The sequence below is a fragment of the Canis lupus genome, chromosome 12 (assembly GCF_011100685.1).
Source record: "Canis lupus familiaris isolate Mischka breed German Shepherd chromosome 12, alternate assembly UU_Cfam_GSD_1.0, whole genome shotgun sequence".
Classification (NCBI taxonomy): domain Eukaryota; kingdom Metazoa; phylum Chordata; class Mammalia; order Carnivora; family Canidae; genus Canis; species Canis lupus.
This window is the reverse complement of record NC_049233.1, coordinates 7423895-7446978: the sequence shown is the minus strand read 5'-3', so window position 1 is coordinate 7446978 and position 23084 is coordinate 7423895. Positions and strand designations below refer to the sequence as shown.

General features: G+C 41.3%; 1 protein-coding gene across 7 annotated transcripts in view; it reads left to right on the top strand.

Annotated features, from left to right (window-relative positions):
* The window catches only part of BTBD9 (BTB domain containing 9), a 410049-nt gene that overhangs the window by 303384 nt on the left and 83581 nt on the right, over positions 1 to 23084 (top strand). The window lies entirely within an intron of this gene.

The following is a 23084-nucleotide window of genomic DNA, read 5'->3' as shown; positions in this document are numbered from 1 at the left end:
TATAATTTTGAAATGTGAGACTGGTGACATCCCCTGGAGGATATACTTTTAGTTCAAGAGAGCCATGTGGGTATTGAATAGGCTGCCCTTTTTTTCTTTTCTTCTGAAGGTTCCAGGGTCTCTGAAAATCTAATGTACATATATTTATATGTTTACATTTATGTTTAACAGTAGATAAGGTATTTTACATTATATCTTAGCCTGCCAGGGACAGAGATACCGGTTGGATGAGGCTGTCTTCCCCCCATCATGCTCCACCACATTAGCTGTGTTATTTCCTATTCTCATCTTAAAGTCATTGTGTAGAAAGAGAAAAAAAGACAAAAAATAAGGTAGTAGGATTTTAACAGGCAAAGGTTTATTGATGTTTAGGCAACTAACCACAGAGGTTATGTAACGTGCTAGTCCCAGGGCACACTGATGAATGATGCTGGATTTCTGGGAGAATTCAGACTGTGGATTTCTTCATTTAAATTGTCAAGTCCGGGGATCCCTGGGTGGCGCAGCGGTTTAGCGCCTGCCTTTGGCCCAGGGCACAATCCTGGAGACCCGGGATCGAGTCCCACGTCGGGCTCCCTGCATGGAGCCTGCTTCTCCCTCTGCCTGTGTCTCTGCCTCTCTCTCTCTCTCTCTGTCTCTCTCTCTGTGACTATCATGAATAAATAAATAAAATCTTAAAAAAATAATAAATAGTCAAGCCCTTTTCATAAAGGGCCACATACGGGTTGAGTAACATAGGCAACAAATCACGCAGATAGAGAAAGCATGCCTTCATAGTGCAGACCACACAAAACGCGCTTTGTGCTTACAAAGGGGGAAGAGAAGCCACCACCAGTCTGGACAAGCTACCAGTGCAAATAAACCTCACCGGTCTGGACAAGCTACCAGTGCAAATAAACCTCCGTCAGATAGCAAACAATACTCCATCCTTCCTTTTTTCTCAGCTGCATCCATTAGCTAAAGCAATCATAGGCCATCTATTTAGTAAGCCATTCTCGAATTTTTGACACAGATGGTGTGAAACTTATCTGAATATTTCCCGTTACAGTCTATCCTTCTTCACTTTAAAATTTGGGGAACAGTTGTCCTTCTCCTGTCACTGGCACTCCTTATAGTCTTCACAGTTTCTTGAAGATTACCAATCGTGTCTCTGAGATTACATCTGCAATTTCTTTCAGCAGGCATGGTGTGTAACTCACCGGAGCCAGGAGACTTGGAATCATTTAAATTGACTAGATTCTTTCTTTCACTTCACCTATTTGGGGCTTCAATTTTCTCTTTATTATGTTTGTTGTGCCATTTCTAATTTGAAGACCAGTCTTTTCATCAATGAAGATGGAACAAACTAGCAGCCTAGTAGCTCTTCCCACTCTCTTCTAATGTCCCATGTATTCTTCTGCTTACCTGGTATTCTAGCCCCACCCCCAACAATGTGACATGTGCATCTCACACCAACATGTCAGAAATGGAATTTCATTATCCCCCTCTCCCTGCTCAAGTCACCTGGAGATATACCCCATCTCATTCGGTGGCACCCCTCATCTATCCCTAGACTGAGCTGAAAACTCAGTCTGAATTTACTCCTCTCGCTCACCTCCCCTCTTCAACCAGTTCTGTCAGGACTGGCTCCTGCATATCTCACAAAGCCTTCCACTCTTCCCCCATCCCCATGCTATTACCACAGTTGTACCTTTTATTTTCTTTCTCTACCTCATCTCCCAGACTTCCAGCTGGCCCTTCCTTCCCCACCTGCATCCATCTCCCCAGCCCAGATATGATGTGGTCACTCCACTATCGGAGAAAGTTCAGATGAAGCCATTTAAGAATTATCTGACTTCTTCTGTTGACACAGGTTTGTCTCCTGTTTCTCCATCCACCCCTACACATGTCTGTCTTAGCTTGTCCAGTTACTTGCAGTTTTGCACATGCCACCCCTCTCTCACTTCTCTGCCCTCAACTCTTGGAACATGCTGTTCTCATTGCTGGTATCTTTCACTACCTTCCCACCATCTCTTTTTTTACATGGCTCTTGTTCCCCCGCTTCAAGACTCCACTCCTCTGGGAATGCTTCCCTAACTTCCCATCATCTCCTGGGCTAACACAGACCTTCTCTTCAGTCATTCCAAACATTCTCTGTGTAGCTCCTACGAAGCATTTGTCATATTTGTATTATAATCATTTACATGCTGCCTCCCCCCAGCCTCACCTGGCACATAAAGCCTGTGGCAACTCAGAATAGGCATCCTTTGACAGATCAAATGTGCAGATGAGGTAGTCTGTCAAGATAGAAGGGGAGATTGCAGCAGGTACGGTAGAAGATCTAGAATTTTAGATTCAGCAGAAACACATGAGGTCACTGCCAAGATGGCAACTTGGAGTGAGACAAACAGGTTCTTTGTGTGGCAAGGCCACCGTGACCTCTAGTTCTACCCAAACAATCAAAGATACTCAATCTGACTCCAGAAAAAGATGTCATCAGGGCTTAAAGCAAGAGAGAACAGTGCCTATTTGGCTTTCTTTAAATATGGAGTGAAAATAGTTTCCCCAAACTATATTTTTCTTTCTGGGACTCAGAGTGGCAGTAACAAGCATCAGCACAACCAAAGGAAGAATTGTATATCTCAGCCGCCAAACTTCCTTAAGCCCAGCTATTCTTTTTGCAATGAGAAAATCCATGCGACTGAAGCCCCGTATAACTAGCTGAGCACTCAAAGAGACACGTCTCTGTGAAACTAACATTATGTTGTCAGGATCTGCATTTGCCTCTTCTGTGACATTATTAAGAAGAAAGAGAGAGGGATTTCTTAACCACCAATGCCTGTGGCTGATGCTGGATATCCTGGCAGGCCATAGTTAGCAGCTGCTGATGTGCCCAGACAGACATTTATTGATAGGAAACTAGATCAGTGGCACCTCTTCATGGAGATGGGTAATTGACCAATGACAGGATGATTAGTCAGTGACATTTGACCCACAGCTTCTATTGCTTGTGATGACTGACTTGCTTTCCTAGTCACTGTATCTACAAAAGCTCAATGATTCTGAATTGACATCCAGAGGGAAAGTGCTACAGAGCTGAATGACTAACATTTTCTTCATCTAAGAAGCAGGAGATCTTGCCATCCTGGAAACTCTTCCTCTGGAGAAGCCCAATCGCAGGGTGACACTGGTTTTAAAAATTTAGGTTTCAGGACACCTGGGTGGCTCAGCAGTTGAGTGCCTGCCTTCAGCTCAGGGCCTGACCCCAAGATCTGGGATCGAGTCCCACATCAGGCTCCCTTCAAGAAGCCCGCTTCTTCTCCCTCTGCCTGTGTCTCTGCCTCGCTCTCTCTGTCTCTCATGGATAAATAAATCTTTTTTTAAAAAAATTAGGTTTCTTTGTATGAAGGCAAAGGATTGTCTTGATCACTGCAGTCTTTTTTCCTAAGGGAGGATGTAATTATTTTGTGGGTAAAGATGTCTTTCATTTGCCTGTTTTCATCCACAGAAATCATTTCTTCCTTTCCTGAGCCTTTCCCAGTAACTGGGTAGGCAAGCAGAGCCTTCTTCCTTGACAGACAATGCTTGCACCTAACCACAGCCGGCGGTGCCTAATCCTACAATGTGTCTGGTCCTAGTATCCTTGTGGTGATCTGGGGAGGCTGATCTTGAAACCTGACCCCTCACCATCCCACCTTCACCCCCATTTTCTTTCATTCACTTAGCAAACATTTATTGAGCCTTCTACCATGTGCTGGGCACTGTTTTAAGCACCATGGATAGAGCATTGAAGAGGGAAAACAAACATCCACGCCACCTTGGAGCGAACGTTCTCCTGGGGGTGAGGAGGGGAGATAAACAGTAAACACTATTTGTAACAGGTCAGATTCTTCTTTGTACTGTATGCAATCAGGAGGGGAGAATAGGGGATAGAGACAGTGTGGTTTTAGATGCATGGTCAGGGAAGGCCTGTGCAGAGCCTGAAGGAAGGGAAGAGCAGGCCATCCAGGGATGAGCATCACAGGCAGAGTACCAAGGCCCCAAGGGGGGAGCATGTCTGACAGGTGACAGGGCAGAGGCCAGTGTGCCTGGAGCAGGGTGAGGGGGCCAGAGAAGTGGCAAGGCAACTTGGAGGCGCCAAGGAGGTGACTTGGAGAGGCAGCAGCCCTGAGATTTGTCGCTGTTTCTATATTCAGTTGCCAACTTCCAGAATCATCCCACCCACCACCACATATCCATCTCAGCGTTTCAGTAGCACCAGGAAAGGAGTTTTCTTGGCTAAGGAAAAGAGGGGCCAGGTGGGGGAGGCCGCCATGCCTTCAGAAGCACCTTCCTTGTTCCTGACCTGCCTTTATCCCACCAGCCCCTGGAAGAGACTGCAGAGGTTTCCAGTCCTTACAGCTTAACAGGAAACTTGCTCCCCAGCTTTTTCTTTTTTTTTTTCTTTTCTTTTTTTTAACAGCAGAAATCTATTTAATTTTATTTATTTATTCATGAGAGACAGAGACAGAGGCAGAGAGGCAGAGGCAGAGACACAAGCAGAGGGAGAAGCAGGCTCCATGCAGGGAGCCCGACGCGGGACTCGATCCCGGGTCTCCAGGATCATGCCCTGGGCCGAAGGCAGCGCTAAACCGCTGAGCCACCCAGGCTGCCCCCCAGCTTTTTCTTTTCTTTTCTCCCAAGAGCCAGAGCAGGCTGTGTAACTGGAAAATAAAGAAGTTTGGCTTTCTTGTTACTAGGTTTACAGGCACAGCCAAAATTATTCATTGTATATGAGAAAAAGAGAGAGAAACTGTCTGGAATATACCTTCTGTGTGGATAACTGAGTAGTAATTATGTCATTTTTGTGCCACTTTAAAACATTAAAATTTATATAACAGGAAATCTTCAGAGGCCTGACCACATAAAAAGGCCAGGGTAAAGTCATAATAACTAACCGAATCTACCTAATGTCTTAGTTTATAGTCCCTCTGTCGCCTTAGTTTAAAACTTAATATCTTTCTACTTGCTAATCATGATATCTTTATCAGTGTTTTCAGGCTGGTATGAGAATCACATATGCTGTGTATTATGTACACCTGTCACCCAGTCTTTTTCAGCTAATCATCAACAGCACTTTGTGGAAACTCTAATTATAAGATAGTCAATTGAATTAACAATTTTTACATTAGCCTGAAAATGATTGTTTTGTAATTGATATGTGCAATACTCTAAGTAAAACTCCCCTAATGCTTTAACTAACAAACCTAATTGCAAGTAAGTAGGCTGTCCAGAGATGAAACTGTGTACATAGATGCAGCTAAATAAACCCATAGCCTCTCTGGGTGCTGTGAGGATTAAGGAGTTAATGACACAAAAGTAATTAGAGTTATTCAGTTGAAAAATGTTACATGAATATAATATGTTAGGACAAAATGGGTCCAGCCTAAAGTATGTTCTTGGTGGGTATTCATAATCTCTTTAGTCTGTGAGGATGAGCCTCTTTTTATTTTGCAATAGGAAGAAATCAATTCTACCACTTATAAAAGTAACTCTGGCACAGAATGTCCAAAGCATGAATAGGTTTATGTCTTACAGTTATTAAACATAGAGAAAATGAAGCAATAACAAGTTGATCTTTAAAAAAGAAAAAATTAGGTATGCCATTGTGGTCCTTATTCATCCCAGGGTGTTTTCCTTTCTCTGGTAGTGTCAAGTCCATGCCTGGTTCATCTGCCCTCTCGCTGTTGTGTGGCCACAACCAACTCTAGATTATCTCTTCCATTTGTAAATCATGGAGACCCCTTTTTGACTGTTCTTTTTCCTTCTTCCACTGCTTACCGCCTACGGAGCCATTGCTCATCCACTTCCCTCCCAAAGGATAAGTACAGAAAAGAAAAAGGAGAGGAATCACCAACCATTCAATTCTGTTTCCTATTTAATAGCTCCAAATGAAGGCTTGGTCGATAAGGATGGGGAGAGGAACTGAAGTTAATGATGCAAATGATGTCTTGTAATTGTTTGAGTATTTTCTACATCTATGCTGCCCTCAGTCTCTCATAAGACCACAGATAATCTCCAGGTGAAGGTAGTGATTTTTTAGTACTGAGAGGACATGGGTCCTTGCAGCAGTTTCCAGGTGCCTAGTACAGTACTCTGTGCTGTGAGTCCTCAATAAACACTCATTGACTGAACTGACAACATAGTATGTTAGTGCAACTAAAGGGAGTTCTGTCAACTAAATTGGACATCATATTTGCTCAGTGTGTCTGATTTAAGTGTATGTGAGGAAACTGCTAAAGATGTGGCATCTCCAGCAAATGACTGAGATTAAGCTGTGGAGTTAGGTGCTCACATTAGCACAGGGAAGGACATCTGCCTCATGCACTTCATGCGCCTTCTATTTCCTTCTGTTTGAATGCTGCACAGGCAAGCAGTACATCCATTTACATCAGAAGAGCCTTCTTTGCAACCTAGAGAGCTGGAAATTTCCTTTTTATGGTTTAAAGAATACAACAAACATCTAAATATATGACTCCTCTGGCTTGGATTAAGATTGCCCATAATTCTAGTCAAAATTGGAAAGATATTTTACACAATTTGCTTCATATCAGTCATGCTGAGCATCGTCTGTCACAGCCCTGAACCAAAGAATTCTTCCTTGTCTCACTGATCCATGATTTATTTACCAAGTGTTTCTCTCTCAGCCTATCTGCCTCACACTAAAGTCCTCTCTTATCACCCTCAGAACTCAGAACTCTGGTTCCCAGAAAAACTGTTGAATAAAAAATTTTATCTGTGGTTCCCAGTAGACACTGGAGTCTGGGCTGGGTGACTACTTAGGGGACCAGAAATCCTGGAGCCTGGAAACAGCAGAGTTTGGGGGCATGGTAAATATGTCTCAGCCAGTTTCATTCTAGAGGTATTTCAAGACCAGAAAGTATTGCTATGGCAACTAAGTTGCATGTTAAAATTATAGGAGGGGGGATCCCTGGGTGGCGTAGCGGTTTAGCGCCTGCCTTTGGCCCAGAGCACGATCCTGGAGACCCGGGATCGAATCCCACGTCGGGCTCCCGGTGCATGGAGCCTGCTTCTCCCTCTGCCTGTGTCTCTGCCTCTCTCTCTCTCTCTGTGACTATCATAAATAAATAAAAATTAAAAAAATAATAATAATAAAATAAAATTACAGGAGGGGCACTAGAATTCAGATGTTCTTTGGAAAAGCTGGAAAGGTTAAATGCCCAAAAAGTGTGTGTGTGTGTGTTTCATTTACTTCACATGTCAGCCATTTATCTCTCTTGAGTGATTAGAGAACTTGACAACTAGTCATCATAAAATATAGCTGGATACATAAAAAGAAAATTTTTTCTAGTTATGAAAGATTAACCCATCAAGAAGACATTTTTACACAGGGTATCGGCCCTATTTGACTCAGTATTTCATGCACAAACATATGTTTAGTAATAATCCAGTATTTTTACTTAAGACATATGTAAGAAAAATCTTCAGAAACAACCACAAAATAAATAAGAAAGTGGCAGGAAATACATATCAATCAATGATTACTTTGAATGTAAAGGGCCTAAATGCTCCCATCAAAAGACATAGGGTGGCAGAATGGATTTAAAAAAAAAAAAAAAGCAAAAACAAAAACCAAGTTCCATCTATTTGCTGCCTACAAGAGATTCCTTTTAGACCTAAAGACACCTACAGATTGAAACACTAAGGGAATGGAGAAACATCTATCATGCAAATGGACGTCAAAAGAAAGCCAGAGTAGCAATTACGTACATCAGACAAAATAGTTTGATACTATATGTAAAAAACCCCAAAACCTGCTAGAGCTGATAAACCAATTCAGTAAAGTCTTAGGATATAAAATCAATGTATAGAAATGTGTTGCATTGCTGTACACCAATAATGAGGCAGCAGAAAAGAGAAATTAAGGAATCAATCCCAAATATAATTGTACCCCAAATAATAAGATACCTAAGAATAAACCTAAACCAAAGAGGTGAAAGACCTTTACTCTGAAAATTATAAGACACTGATGAAAAAAAAAAAAATTCAGGATGACACAAAGAAACGGAAACACATTCCATGCTCATGGATTAGAAGAACAAATGTTGTTAAAATGTATATACTACCCAAAATAATCTACATATTTAATGTAATCACTATCAAAATACTAATAGCATTTTTCACAGAACTAGAACAAACAATCCTGAAATTTGTATGAAACCACAAAAGACTCCAGAATAGTCAAAGCAGTCTTTTTTTTTTTTTTTTTTTTTTTTTTTTTTTTTAGTCAAAGCAGTCTTGAAAAGCAAAGCTAGAGACTTCACAATTCCAGACTTCAAGTTATATTACAAAGCTGTAATAATCAAAACAGTATGGTACTGGCACAAAAAGAGACACATAGAGCAATGGAATAGAATAGAAAACCTGGAAATAAACCCACAACTGTATGGTAAATTAATATTCAAGAAAGCAAGAAAGAAAAAAAAAACAAAAAAAAAAAAAAAAAGAAAGCAAGAAAGAATATCCAATGGGAAAAGGACAGTCTCCTCAAATGCTGTTAAAAAAAAAGTGGACAGCAATATGCAAAAGAAAGAAACTGGACCACTTTCCTACACCATACACACAAATAAATTTAAAATGGATCAAAGACCTAAATGTGAGACTGAAACCATAAAATTCCTAGAAGAAAACACAGGCAGTAATTTCTCTGACAATGGCCATAGCAACATTTTTCTTTTCTTTTAAGATTTGTTTATTTATTTGAGAAAGAGGCAGAGAGAGAGAGCGTGAGCATGAGCAGGAGGACAGGAGGAGGGGCAGAGGGAGAGGGAGAAGCAGACTTCCCACTGAGCAGAGAGCCTATTGTGGGGCTCAGTCCCAGGATCCTGAGATCATGACCTGAGCCAAAGGCAAACACTTAAGCTTAATCGGTTAATCAAACGAGCCACTCAGGCGCCCCTAGCAACATTTTTCTAACCATATCTCCTAAGTCAAGGAGAACAAAAGCAAAAATATACTATTGGGACTACATCAAAATAAAAAGCTTCTGCACAGCAAAGATAACATCAACAAAACTAAAGGCAAGCTACAGGATGGGAAACATACCCGGTATAAGGATAGTATCCAAAATATATTAAAAACTTATAAAACTCAATGCCCAAAAAACAAATAACTCAATTAAAAAATGGGCAGAAGAAATGAACAGACATATCTCCAAAGAAGACGTACAGATGGCCAGCAGACACATGAAAAGATGCTCATCATCACTTACCATCAGGGAAATCCAAATCAAAACTATAATGAGATATCACCTCACACTTATCAGAATGTCTAAACACAAGGAACAACAAGTGTTGGTGAGGATGTGGAGAAAAAGGAACCCTGATGCACTGTTGGGAATACAAACTGGCATAGCCACTGTGGAAAACAGTATGGGGGTTCCTCAGAAAGTTAAAAATAGAGCTACCTTGGATCCAACTGTTGCACTACTGGGTATTAACCCAAAGAATACAATACAGAAACACTAATTCAAGGGGATACATGCACCCTGATGTTTAAAGCAGCATTATTTACAATAGCCAAGATATGGAAGCAGCCCAAGTGTCCATCAATTAATGAATGGATAAAGAAAAAAATATATATATATACACACACACACACACCACATATACAATGGCTATATATATATATATATATATATATATATACCACATATACAATGGAATACAAAAGAATGTTATCTTACCATTTGCAATGACATGGATGGAGCCAGAGAGTATAATCCTAACCAAAATAATCAATATATATACCACATATACAATGGAATACAAAAGAATGTTATCTTACCATTTGCAATGACATGGATGGAGCCAGAGAGTATAATCCTAACCAAAATAAGTCGGTCAGAGAAAGACAATTACCATATGATTTCACTCATATTTGGACTTTAAGAAACAAAGCAAACGAACAATAGGAAAAAAGAGAGAAAAACAAACCAAGAAACAGACTCTTAACTATAGAGAACAAATGGATGATTACCAGAGTAGAGAGGGTGGGGACATGGGGGAAATTGGTGAGGAGGATTAAGGTGATGATTCAACATGTTGAATCAGTATAGTGTATACCTGAAACCAATATAACACTGTACAAGAACTAACTAGAATTAAAATAAAAACTTAAAAAAATAAGACCCTCTATAACGAATACTGCTTCACCAGTAGTTCCTTAAACAATCATTTTAAACACCAGAATCATTCACCTTGGAAGAGTAAATAAAAGGAAAGCATCAACCCACTCTTTATGTGGTTTCACTTTGGCAGATACTTTATACAGAGCTCTCCAGCCCCCCATCCCCATAGGCCGTACAGGATCATGGAAATGGCTCTTCTCATGAGAGTTTACAGAACCATAGGGCTTTCAGCAAATTGCCCGAAATTTCTACAGATTTAATACATCAAATTGCTTAAGTATATCTTTTGAGTATTAAATGAATAAAACTATTCTGAAAATTGTTGAAGGGTCACAGCCACTTAAGGTTAATCCTTGAATTAATCCAATGCAGCAATCTACCTTTGAAAACCTCTGTTCCTCAGGTGCCCTTAAATCAGGGACTTTTTTCTCCCCAGGGGCCCAATTTTGTCACCTTGGTAAGTTGCTTAGGTGCCTCTTAGTAGCACCTAATGCAATGTATGTCTTTTTGTTTTTTTGAGCTTTGCCCTTTGTAAACTGGTAACCACAGAGGCACTTGATCAAAACACTCTGAACCCAAAGAAGCATGAGATGGAGAAAAATCCTTCCACCTCTCCCCTCTGTCCATCTCCATTTTGCATCCTTCTCCAAGGAAAAACAGTTATGATGACAGGCTGGTTGGTGCCCCTCAGGGACTCCTTTCAGCAACTTTCTTGGACACACAGGAGCTGAGGTCTAGCTGAGGAATCTATCTTTATGCTGTGTTGCCTCTTTCTACAATGTATTAGATTCAGTATAAGGGGTATTGGTTACTTAGAGAAATGCAGAGTATGCTTTCACTTCTCCCTGGATTTTCTTTCCTTTATCCCCTTACAACCTAACAGTAGGGATCCTCTTTCTTCCTTTTGCCTTATGATAGCCGAAATCATGTCCCTCAATGACTATGACATTACCAGCCTTGCCGCATGATTATTTTACTGTAACTGAACACCAGTCTAGACTGTTCAGATTTACCTACCATACAGTTTAATGTTTAGAAATGGCTAATGGTCCTTTGACTTGCCATGTCTTACAGTAGCTCTAAAGCTCTAACTGCTTCATTGTCCCCATGTAAGAAGTGAAGAAACCAAAGTATAATTGAGTTCTTTCTCTTTTTGTCTCTACCATGAATATGACAATGTGCAGCTGATCCTAAAACTCTAGCTGGGAAGATTCCAGTGTGTTCCACAATCTTTCAGAGCCTCCTATGGCCTTATAATGAAAATGAGAGAAGGCATCACACCTTCTAGTTCAACCCATCCTCTTTCCTAAGGGTGTAAACTATAGACACTTTCATTAAATGTTGCGGCTAAGCCTTGACAACATTTATTTTTATTACTAGACTGCCTTTGCTCCAAAGGAACTTGTATTTTGACAGCATTTAGCTGCAAATAACAAAATGGGATTAAGAACGACTTTTTAAATGCATTTGCTTGTTTGTTTGTTTTGCTTTTGCTTGTTTGGGTGTCACATAACAAAATATCCACAGGTAGATGGCTGCGGCATTAGTTCTGCAAGTCAGCAAGCTGTTCAATTTTCTTTGTCTTTTTTTTTTTTTAAGATTTTATTTATTTATTTATGAGAGACACAGAGAGAGAGAGAGAGAGAGAGAGAGGCAGAGACACAGGCAGAGGGAGAAGCAGGCTCCATGCAGGGAGCCCGATGTGGGACTCGATCCCTGGTCTCAGAATCACGCCTTGGGCTGAAGGTGGCACTAACCGCTGAGCCACCCGGGCTGCCCTTCTTTGTCTTTTTCACTTGCATTTTTGCCTCAGAGTAAAAAACCCTCTGCTAAGGCTTTAACTACCTTGTCTGCATTTAGACAGGAAGAAGGAGAAGGGCAAAGGGTAAAGAGCCCTGCCAACCAAATCTGTACCTTTTTATTAGGAAAAGCCAAAGCTTTATTTGAAACTCCATTTAGCTGACTCCCACTGAGTTAATAAGGTGGAACTGTCATATGCTCAGCCCTAGCAAGTTTGGAAAAGAAGTTGAGGGTCATGGTAAGGAGTTGGCTCATCCATTCGGCGGTTCTGCTACAGAACCCTACCTCCTGCTTGACATTTCACATCTACCTTGGAATTTTTATAAATCCCCATATTTCATGTGGTCTCTTTGGTTTTTTTTTAAACATCCTTATTGGGATAATAACTCATATATCATACAATTTACCATTTAAAGCATACAATTCAGCAGGGTGTTTTCTCCATTTATTTTTCAAAGATACCCTTTAAGTTTATAGCTTCTGGATGTATCCAAAATAGTAAATATAGTAATTGTATTTTATATTATTTTCAGCTTCAAAAATATTCTGGGGATCCCTGGGTGGCGCAGCGGTTTAGCGGCTGCCTTTGGCCCAGGGTGCGATCCTGGAGACCCGGGATCGAATCCCACATCGGGCTCCCGGTGCATGGAGCCTGCTTCTCCCTCTGCCTATGTCTCTGACTCTCTCTCTTTCTCTCTCTCTGTGTGACTATCATTAATAAATAAAAATTTTAAAAAAATATTCTGTAAATTAAAAGCCTATATCTGCTTATGGGGTAGTTCGGATCTAAAACAAGCAGAATTACTGATCATCTATGTTTGCCTTTTTTTTTTTTTAAGATTTTATTTATTTATTCATGAGAGACAGAGAGAGAGAGAGAGAGAGAGGCAGAGACACAGGCAGAGGGAGAAACAGGCTCCATGCAGGGAGCCCGACGTGGGACTCAATCCCGGGTCTCCAGGATCAGGCCCTAGGCTGAAGGCAGCGCTAAACTGCTGAGCCACCTAGGCTGCCCTACGTTTGCTTTCTTAGTTATGAAATTTACCTCATGAAAAACACCGTTTCTGTTACAAACTTACTGGTTTTCTCTAAGTGGTCTTCATACTCTACCAGCAAAATGACAGTGGATGCACCTAATAAAATTTGGAAGGTAGGGTAAGATCCCAAGTACCTTCTAATAGATAAAAAGGTGAAAAATTTTATTTGGAGTGGTTTTACTCTAGTTAAGTACACTCTATCGTATCTGAATTCTTGTTAAAATTGAAAGTTCATTTAAAATTGGCAGGCCAGGGATCCCTGGGTGGCGCAGCGGTTTGGCGCCTGCCTTTGGCCTAGGGCACGATCCTGGAGACCCAGGATCGATTCCCACATCGGGCTCCCGGTACATGGAGCCTGCTTCTCTCTGCCTGTCTCTGCCTCTCTTTCTCTCTCTGTGACTATCATAAATAAATAAAAATTAAAAAAAATATATTTAAAAAAATAAAAAATAAAAAAAAATAAAAAATAAAATTGGCAGGCCATATGGAACCAGTTAACCGAATATATTTGACTAACCAAAACTATAGAGAGTTGGACTTTTCTTCTGTACATATAAAATTCTAATAGCAGAACTTCAATGTGTGTCCATGTTATTTTGTAGTAGTGGATTAATTATGTCAAAAGTCCTGCTAGAAATTGCATTTTTAGTCTTTAAGATCTGGACTCATGCCCATCTGCCCTAAATAAAATGATACATCAAAAGGCCTCTGACTTTCAAAGGAGATATTGGGCAATGACTTTCATACCACCTCCAGTCTTTTCCTCCTGAGTTCTTGGAATGTGGTGTTTTGTTCTATAGGATTACAGTGAGTGTTTCTGGCTTTGGACTGATGAATGGATAAAGACTATGTGAGGTGTGTGTATATATGTAATAGAATAGATAAAATATATGTGAGAAACACACACACACATACAGCCATAAAAAATGAAATTGCCATTTGCAACAATGTGGTGTAGACAGGGCTAGAGAGTATTATGCTAAGTGAAATAAGTCAGTCAGAGAAAGACAAATACCAAATGGCTTTGAAACATTTGAAATAAGAAGTACAATCAGTTGGTAGGTGATGATAGAAATACCATGATTTTGGATCTTTGGAGAAGAAATTCAAATACTCTCTGCTTTTCCTGCCAAAACTTGTTTACACCTCCCCAAAATTATGTCCTCAGGGTCAAGACATTTATTCTTTTCCAGGAGAGATGCTGATCATGTTGGTGAGTTTGCACAACTGAGACTAGACCACAGTTCAGTGGAATCATTTCTTGTGTCTCTTATCTCCCACTGGGCCCTAAGTGGCATAGGCTAGGACTAATTCTGCTACAGAGAGACCTTACCTTCCCTCCTTGAGCTTACCTCTTCCTAGTCTCTCCTCTCTTCTGTGCTTAACAACAAAATAGTAAGCAGATTCATCCTTTTGTCCTTGGGTGCTCTTTTTTTTTTTTTTTTTTTTTAAGATTTTATTTATTTATTTGAGAGAGAGAGCACAAGATGGAGGGACAGGCAGAAGGAGAGGGAGAAGCAGATTCCCCACTGAGCAGAGCACCCAACATGAGGCTCTATCCCAAGACCGTGAGGATCATGACTTGAGCCAAAGGCAGATGCTTAACCAACCAAGCTACCCCGGTGCCCCTCCTTGGGCACTCTTCCTCTTTTATCCTTTAGGGCAGCCAGGGTAAGGTTACTGCCTCAGCTCAGGGACAGCTCAGTGCCTGACAGCAGGAGCCAGTGATCTCTTTCCTACTCACTTTGTTTCAGTGGTGCTATTTGGATTGATCCTTCCTTAAATTATAGTGATAAGAAACAAGAATAAGTTTTGGGTGTTAAAGAAGGGACAGGACAGGCCGACAACCTTGCTTTGGTTGAAACTGTTGAGGCATAACCAACTTGAGAATAGGGAGCAAATGTCCCTTTGCTTCTCACTTGCTGGGACTCTCCTGGCATATACATACCTCAAGAACCTGTGGGAAAGGGTAGTTGTGGTCTAGGATAATAGATTTTATTCCTAAGTTCCTTAGGCATATACAATTTAATTGTCCTCTGATGCCTAATGCACACCTTTCTTCCTGGAGGTTAAAAAAATAATAAAGCAGGACACCAGGGTGGCTCCGTCAGTTAAGGTCCAACTCTTGATATCTCTCAGGTCTTGGTATGATAGGGGTTGTGAGTTCAAGTTCAGCATTGGGCTCCACACCCAATTTTTTTTACTTAAAATAAGTGAATGAATTAATCAATTAAATTAAATAAGTAAATGCATGTATAATCAGATAGTATCTTTATTAGGAAGTTTGTAGTAGCCCTTTTAGAAAGAGATAAGGCATTTTCCATAGGGAATTGTTTGAGAATTGGTGGTAAACAAGGTAAATATCTTATTGATAACAAACTTCTTCGTAGAATAAGTTAAATGGCTTTGTCATGATTGTGTTCACTGTAGTGAACACACTTTAGCTGTATATATTAGACTCAAAGAATCAGTAGATAAGTCATGGGGATTAGTTGGAAGTATTTGGGAAGTACATGTTAAATAGCATTTAAAATTGGTTTCATTAAAGATTCTAAATGAATAGTTCTGTTAACATGCCAAGCACTTGAAGGTTTTTATTGTTCTGTGGCATAGACTGCCCTGGTCAGCTATCTTGTAAGATGCTTTTTGTGCTCACAGTAGACAAAGCAGGAAAGATAGCACGGAGCTAGATCCATACAAATCTATCTTCTTCTGGTGACCAATGAACAACTCAGCACTGTCTGCCTAATTAGTGTGGTTTACTCCATGGTGTCCTCTTAACTCTATAACTGATATATTATTTTACTACTGTCATAATAACTATCTTTTCAGTGACCATATAACTTTTGAGTGTGTGTATTGTTTATTGACTTTAAACACAAACTTCTTCATCCTATAATTTCTTAGTCCTATCCTACTATTCCCATGCACTCTGGAGGGTGCTGGTCAGTGATTGTCCTGTATGCACACATCTTCAGTTTGAGAATGTGGCTCCTGGGCACTTCATCAATTCAGGGAGTAGAGAGGTTTTCAGAATGGTTTTCAGGTTTTTATTTTTAATTGGAGCTTTTTTTTTTTTTTTTTTTTTTCAGTCTCCTTCCCTTCTTTTACCCTTAGGAGAAGTACCAGAAATTTGGGGTGAAAGGCAAGCCAAGAATTGTCAAGACCATTGTCACAGTAACAAACATAGGATTAGGACTATAGCAGAATCTAAAAACTCCATGCGGAATTTGCTACATGAAAATGTGTTGAAACACTTTCAACAGAGGAAAGATTTTAGACATTTCTAGGCTAAGCTCAGCCTTAGTTTAAACTATACCTTTATTTCTTGCCTTGGTGCCATAACTCTTTACTGCTCAATAAGGAACAGCTTTAGTTTTTCTGTCTATTCCTGGCACCAGCAAAGTTTCTCTGGAAAGGGCCGGAAAGTGGATATTTTAGACTTTGTAAGCCATAGTTTCTGTCACAACTGCTCAACTCTGATGAGTGGGCGTGGCTGCATTCCAATAAAACTTTATTTACAAAAATAGGCAGCTATGGGCCACAGTTTACCCGTGTTTAGTTTATGCAGCTCCTTTCCACACTAACAGCTCTGGTCCATAGGTGAAAGCGAAGAATTAGGGAAGTCCATTTGCCTTTTATGGTTTCAAAAAATGTGACCTCATAATACTTACAAGCCTGTTATTAAAATATATGAATATTAATATTAATGTTTAGTTTGGGAACAAGATGGCACACTATGAACCTGGTGGTTTTTCCTATTGTGTTTGTAGGGGGTGAGGCTTGGAGGCTGACACAGGTTGAGGCTGGAAGGAAGCTTGGCAGATTGGCAGATGGAACTTCAGCCCCAACTTTGACCTTAGAAGAGCTCTTCTACTTTTATCTGTTATGGAGATTGAGGTTTTTCTAAGATGTTGTTTGTGAAGGGGTTCTTCTACTAAAGAAAAATTTTGAAAATATTGATTTACTTTTTTTTTTATAATTAGTATAATGCCTTTTTATAGTGGGTACTTTATAAGAAGTACCAAAGGATTTATCATGTATTACTTTGTAATTAAAAAAAATAATAAAAGGAACCAGACACCTAGGTGGCTCATTCAGTTAAGCATCTACCTTTGGCTCAGATCATGATCCCAGGGTCTTAGGATCGATCCCTGGGTCAGGCTCCCTGTTAATGGGGAGCCTGCTTCTCCCCCTCCCTCTGCCTCCCTCTCTCTCTCTCTCTCTCTCACACACACACACACACTCTCTGTCAAATAAATAAATAAAATCTTTAAAAAATAAAATAAAAGGAACCACAAATAACCTAAATTAAAATTCATCTTCCTGCCTTTCCCTACCACACACCCATTCTAACAGATTATGAATCTGAGAGTACAGCGTTCCAAGACAGAGACAAGGTTGAGACTCCTGTTCCCATCCGCGGCCACTACTGCTAGTTGCCCGTATTGCCTTAAAACATCCTTGTGTCCATCAGAGGCTGTGGGAGAGTCAGTGGAGCTTTTCATGCTCCAAATAGGTTCAGGAGATCATTTGACCCAGAAAGTCACTGAAGCCACACTGTTTTCTTCTTGCCTGCTCATGTTCCTTCTTCCTTTGAACTACCAGGAGCCCCCAGGCACCTGCTTGCCCCAGCTTACCAGGGTACAAACTGTGCCAAAAGCTGGAATAATTCCAGCACCAGCTCTTTGGAGGTTACCCCAGGGATGTCTCCCAGCCTCTGACACCTAATCATTGGCTATCTAAAAAGCACTGGCTACGACCGTCTCATGTGTGACTCAGACAGGCTGCTTAGCAGGTCCCCTTTTGCCTCTCAGCATGAGTATCAATGTTGACTCTCAGGATTTTGTGCCTAAGTGGGAGGATCATGGGAAATCTGAAATCTCACTACCTTGGGTGTGATTCCTTCCCTGGCTTATAAGAGCTCTTAATCTTTTCTGTCTGTACCTTTCTAAATGTCAGTCAGGGCAGTGCTATAGAGGGGGGTGTGTTTTGTGTGTGTATCTGTGTGTGTTTATACATGTGCATGCACACATTGGGTGCCTGCATGATACTAGGACTGTACTCAGGGTGTTCGTGTACCTCCTATCAGCCAAAATAAGAAGAAAGTGAAAAACAGGGTCAGCAGATAGGCTTATGGGGCAGAAGGAGGATAAATGTTTGTTCTTCTTGACGAGAAAGGGTAGCCAGATTCACAGAGTGCAGTATTCTAATGCAGCCTTATGCTGTGCTTGATTCAAAATGGCAAGGTCTAGAGAGCAAGTGAGCACACAAGCAGGGGGAGCTGCCTTAGACAGTTCTGAGTAATTTATTCATCTCTGCCTCCTTCACTCAAATTTTCTCCTTTCAGCCATCCAATATCCATCACTGGAAAGCCCAGTTTCTGTACACAAGTTTACCCCGGTAGCTGGCCTGGAATACATTCTGAAGGATTAGTGTACATGGTGTGGAGACTGGCCCCTGTGCTCAGTACACTCTGGTGAATATTCATATTGGCACCTGGGAGGGTTATTGCTAAAAAGGCATTTTTTTAAGAACACATTCCAAAGAGGGAGTGTTTTTCTTGTCTGATGATCTTTCAACCAAACAAATGTGGGAGGGAGGGGGAAGCTGCTCTGTAATTCTGGTGAGTATATATGAGACAGAAAACTGTGTTCTTTCCTCTTCAGCAGGGGGGAGGACCATGACCCCTCTGCATTCTTAGCCTTTGCCAGGGCCTCCCACGCTGGGGGAAATAGATATGTGATTCCAGAAAAAAAAATAAAAAGGGGGGGGCAAATGTCTGTTTAGCCTTTGGTCTTGTAACCCACATGAGTTTGATCTGATTATAGCTGTTTAGCAGTTAGAAAAGTTAGAGTTGTTAATGTTCAGCTGCAAATGTTTGAATTAAAACTTAAGATCCCAGCTTTGAAGACCTGGATCAAGAAAATTGTACCAAGTGGCCAGTGATCAAAAGAATTCCATTGAAAAATATAATTAGCCATTTTTTCCCTCTAGCCATTACAAAAAATTATATAAAATCTTGCGCTTTTTTCTTCTTGCCATTCTTCAAAAGATTTATCACATAGTCACATATTAAATTGATTAATTATCTTTTGTTTATAAGAACTTATCAAACTCAGAATTCTCACTTTTATGTATTGGTGAAGATGTTACTATTATTACTCTCACTAATGCGGTCTTTATTTTTAGTGGTAAATCATATACTGCATGGAGGCTTATGATTTGTCAGACACCTCAGACTTCAAATAGAATAATCCTCTTTAAGTGTTTTAATTTTATAGCACTCGCAACTTATTATAGTTTTATTTTTCTGTTTTCGGATGTAGTTGTTCTCGTGTGAAAGCCTTCACAGAACAATTTCGTGAAGGAAGTTCATTAGAGAAGGGGCTGCAAGGGAGGAAATGCTGACCAGGCAAGTATGGAAAAGGGTGCAGATGAGCATTTCATTGTGCGAGACCTGGCAGGATAACTATGAGATTTGGGAATATGACCAAGGGTGGGCTGGAGGCTGTAACTCAGCAGAGAGAGGACATGAAAGAGGAAGAAGTGATGGCTAGCACAGGTGGTACAGTCGAAGGAGGGTGAGGGCCCAGATTGGGTGGGCAAGTACTTTAAAATCATTTTTAGCAAGAGCTCAGGACTTTATAGATTGTTCCCTGTGGGGAAAAGAAGACAATTCAGAGCTGGAGCAAAGGTTGAAACCCAGATCTGATTTGGGTGAGGTCAGGCTGGTAAGAGAAAGATGTAGGAAAACAGTACTGGCTGCATTAAGAGAGGCCAGAGAAAAGATTTGGTGAGAACAAAAAGAGATTACATGACTGAATAGGAAGATTTTTGTCTTGTAGTTCAGCTCTGCTGGAATGTTCCCTCGTCTGTAATACTGAGTCCAGCCTTACCCACCTTTCTTTTGCCTTTCCATTCTCTCCCTTTATCACCAGGTTGAGAGAATACAAAGCTCTACCTATAGCTAAATTGTGAGTTCTCCCATAGTCACAGATTCCTATGACTACTTGACCTAAGGGAATAGAAAGGAGCTGTGGAGCTTATTAAATTTCTCTTTGGCTCTGCTTCTTGGTGCTTTGTAGGCAGTGTGCATGTGGACACATATTAGCATGTGGTCAGAGGAGGGGTAGGAGAATAAGCTCACAAGATGAAATAGTCAGAGTTGATATACTTCATAAATTACCTCCTTAAGTGAGACTCTCCAAAATGGTGTGGGGGTAGAGGGCTGACTAGGGGGTGTTTCAGATTGAAATATAATGGAATGGAGCATTAAAAGATACTGTACTGGTGGTGGAGCTACCTGAGCCTTGTGAGAGGGTGATTTATCTGTAGTTCCCTCTCCTCTTTCCTTTATCCTCTCTCCTGCCCTGTTCTCCATTTATCCTTCAGTTCAACTCAGTAGAGTTGGTGGTGTGCTGGGGACCATGAGGAATACCAAGATATTAGCCATGCATGGTCCTTATACTCTAGAAGCATGGCCAAGGTGGTTCTTCCTGGCTGGACTTGGTCCTGAAAGCTAAAGGAGGGGCCTTCAGATGATGTTACACAGGGAAACTGCAGCCAGATGACACTTTACTCCTTTATCTATTGAATGAAGACTCACTCACATTGGGTCATTTTATTTTACAGGGGTCATAAATGTGAGTAAAAACCTAGGGAGTAAGATCCCTAACATATAGTTGGTAGAACAGTGAGCTCTGAGCTCATAAACATGTCTGTGCCTTCCTCTCACCCTTCTAATAATTTCATAGAATTGAGGACAGGAAACAGAAACCCTCACACAAGGACATACTGTCCTCAGCCACTAACCAATTCTGGCCTTTTAAAATCACAGTAGCCCTGACTGGCCTTCTAGCAAATGCATTGCAAAGTGAGCTGGACTGGCTGCCTAGGGAGCCAAGCTCTGTGGTCTGGATAGGGCCTCACTGTTTCCACCTCTTGCACGTCCTTTTCCGATCCTGCTGGTGAGCCAAATTGGGCCGATGTCACTGGTGGTGTGTGCGTGTTCTGATGAGGAAGCTGCTGAGATCAAGGAGGATGGCCTCACTGCCGAGAGGGACATTGATGATGCCAAATTTAAACACAGGGAAAGATCTGTGAAAGTTGCATGCCTGCTTAGTGTGTCACAGCCGAAAAGGCCTATAACATAATAAGACTTTACCTTTTAAAATCTAACAAGACCATGAAATGGTTCCCAATAGTTTTGAGGCCAACGTCTTGCTTAAGGAAGGGACTGTATTGGTGAAAGAGTCACCTTGAAAAGTAGAAGAAAACTGCTTTTCTTCTCAAGTGCTATCTGTCCCAGACAAAATTTACTCATATATCCACACTGAAAGCATAAAATGAAAGAATTTTCATCAAATTGGACTGGATAGTATGAAATCTTAGATCACAAGCTTAGGCCCAAACTTAATTATTAATAAAGGGTTTGCCAAGTGACTGAGTAATCTGTGAAAGATTGTTTGGGCGGTGTTTAGCCCCCATAAGAAAATTAACCAAGTAACTTAGAAAGATAGATTTGCATTGAAAGCAGGAAATGTGCTGATTATAAATTGTCCTTTTTTTTTTCCAAATGTGATAATGTATGCAAAAACATCTTGAAACTAGTGAAGTCTATGTGAATGTGAGGTGGGATTATGATGAGTCATTCACTATTCATTCCACACTCAGTGTTTATTGAATATTGCAGGGGCAGCCATGCCGTTTGGTAGCATGGTATTACCTTTTATGTGATCACCTAAAACTGGAAATTAAAAACTTAATCCTTCCAAGGAGTTAAGAGATAGTCTCAATTAACTATTAAAAGTCAACAGTTTCATACTGTCTCAAACTTTCGGAAAGTCTTGTCCCATCCAGCTCTCTACATGGCCCTGTCCTGTGGGCATGTTCTCTATGAGCATCTCTCTACTTTCATAGAATTTACTTGGATTATACCAAACACAGTGTAAGATTTGATAGCAGAGAAAGCCTCTCCTTTTACTCCCTTCCTTTCAGTGCACCAGCCCACACTGGGAAGCCCATTGTATACTCTGCCCTACCTCCGCACTCTTTCTCCATCCTGGAGCCTAAGTGAATAAACATAGAAACTACATATGCCAGATGATGGAGCAATTGCATCTTTTCCCTTGCCAGCTGCAAGAGAATATTGTTAGCCAGTGCCGTTATTTCTTCCTTCCTTGGAGGAATCACCCTCTGTGTCCAGGACATGAGAGATGATACAGTATCAGACAGGGTGGGGCTCTCTGATGTCCTGTGACTAACGCATATCCCCAGATCCCACTCCATCTGGTGAGCAGCCTGTGTTTCCCTCCTCCTGCTTTCAGAAGAAGGCGGGTATCCTTTGCCCTGAAAGGTTGTGGCCCACTTAGAGGCAGGGCCCCCATGGCGGCAGCTCCTCGGGGGTTCTCATGTCTGGAATCTGCAGGGCAGCCACCTGCTCTGCCTCACACACTTTCGATCAAAACGTTGTTACTTGGCTTCAGTCTCCTGCTGAGAATCTCATTTTGGGCTCATGTCCTCCAGCAGCTCATCTCAGCTTGACCTTCTCCACCTGAGGAGGAAGCCACATAACTGAACCGTGTGACAGCCGACAGTCAGGGCCGCTCTCATCTGTGGGAAAATCCCAGTTTCTCCCCTGGAAAGTTGTTCCTCTGGAGCTGTATAATTCCTTCTGGCAGCTGTTAAGGCCCCCTGACCCCCCACCGCCTCACTGCCTCTCAGTAGCAGAGATTAAAATGGAGCATCTGACGTAATGTTTGTCTTTGTGCTCTTCACTCAGAAGAGTGGGGACTGGGCTTTTCTGAGTGAGGTGCCAAAAGCACTGAAGTTTCCTTCTGTGACCATAGCTCCTTCCCCTTGTCCCTCACTGCCATGTCTGCCCCATCCGTTCTCTTGCTTCATGACCTCTAGTCCCACTCTCTTCTGAATGTTAGTCAGCCTCGTTTGGCCCCACTTAACTCCTCAGCAGCTGATACTCTGATTGGTCCTTCTCTTCCCTGGCCCTGCCCTGCATCCTCCTTGCCCCTGGTGGCCCTGCTTTCCTCCCTCCTGCTCCCCCAGTACCACTGCTGAAG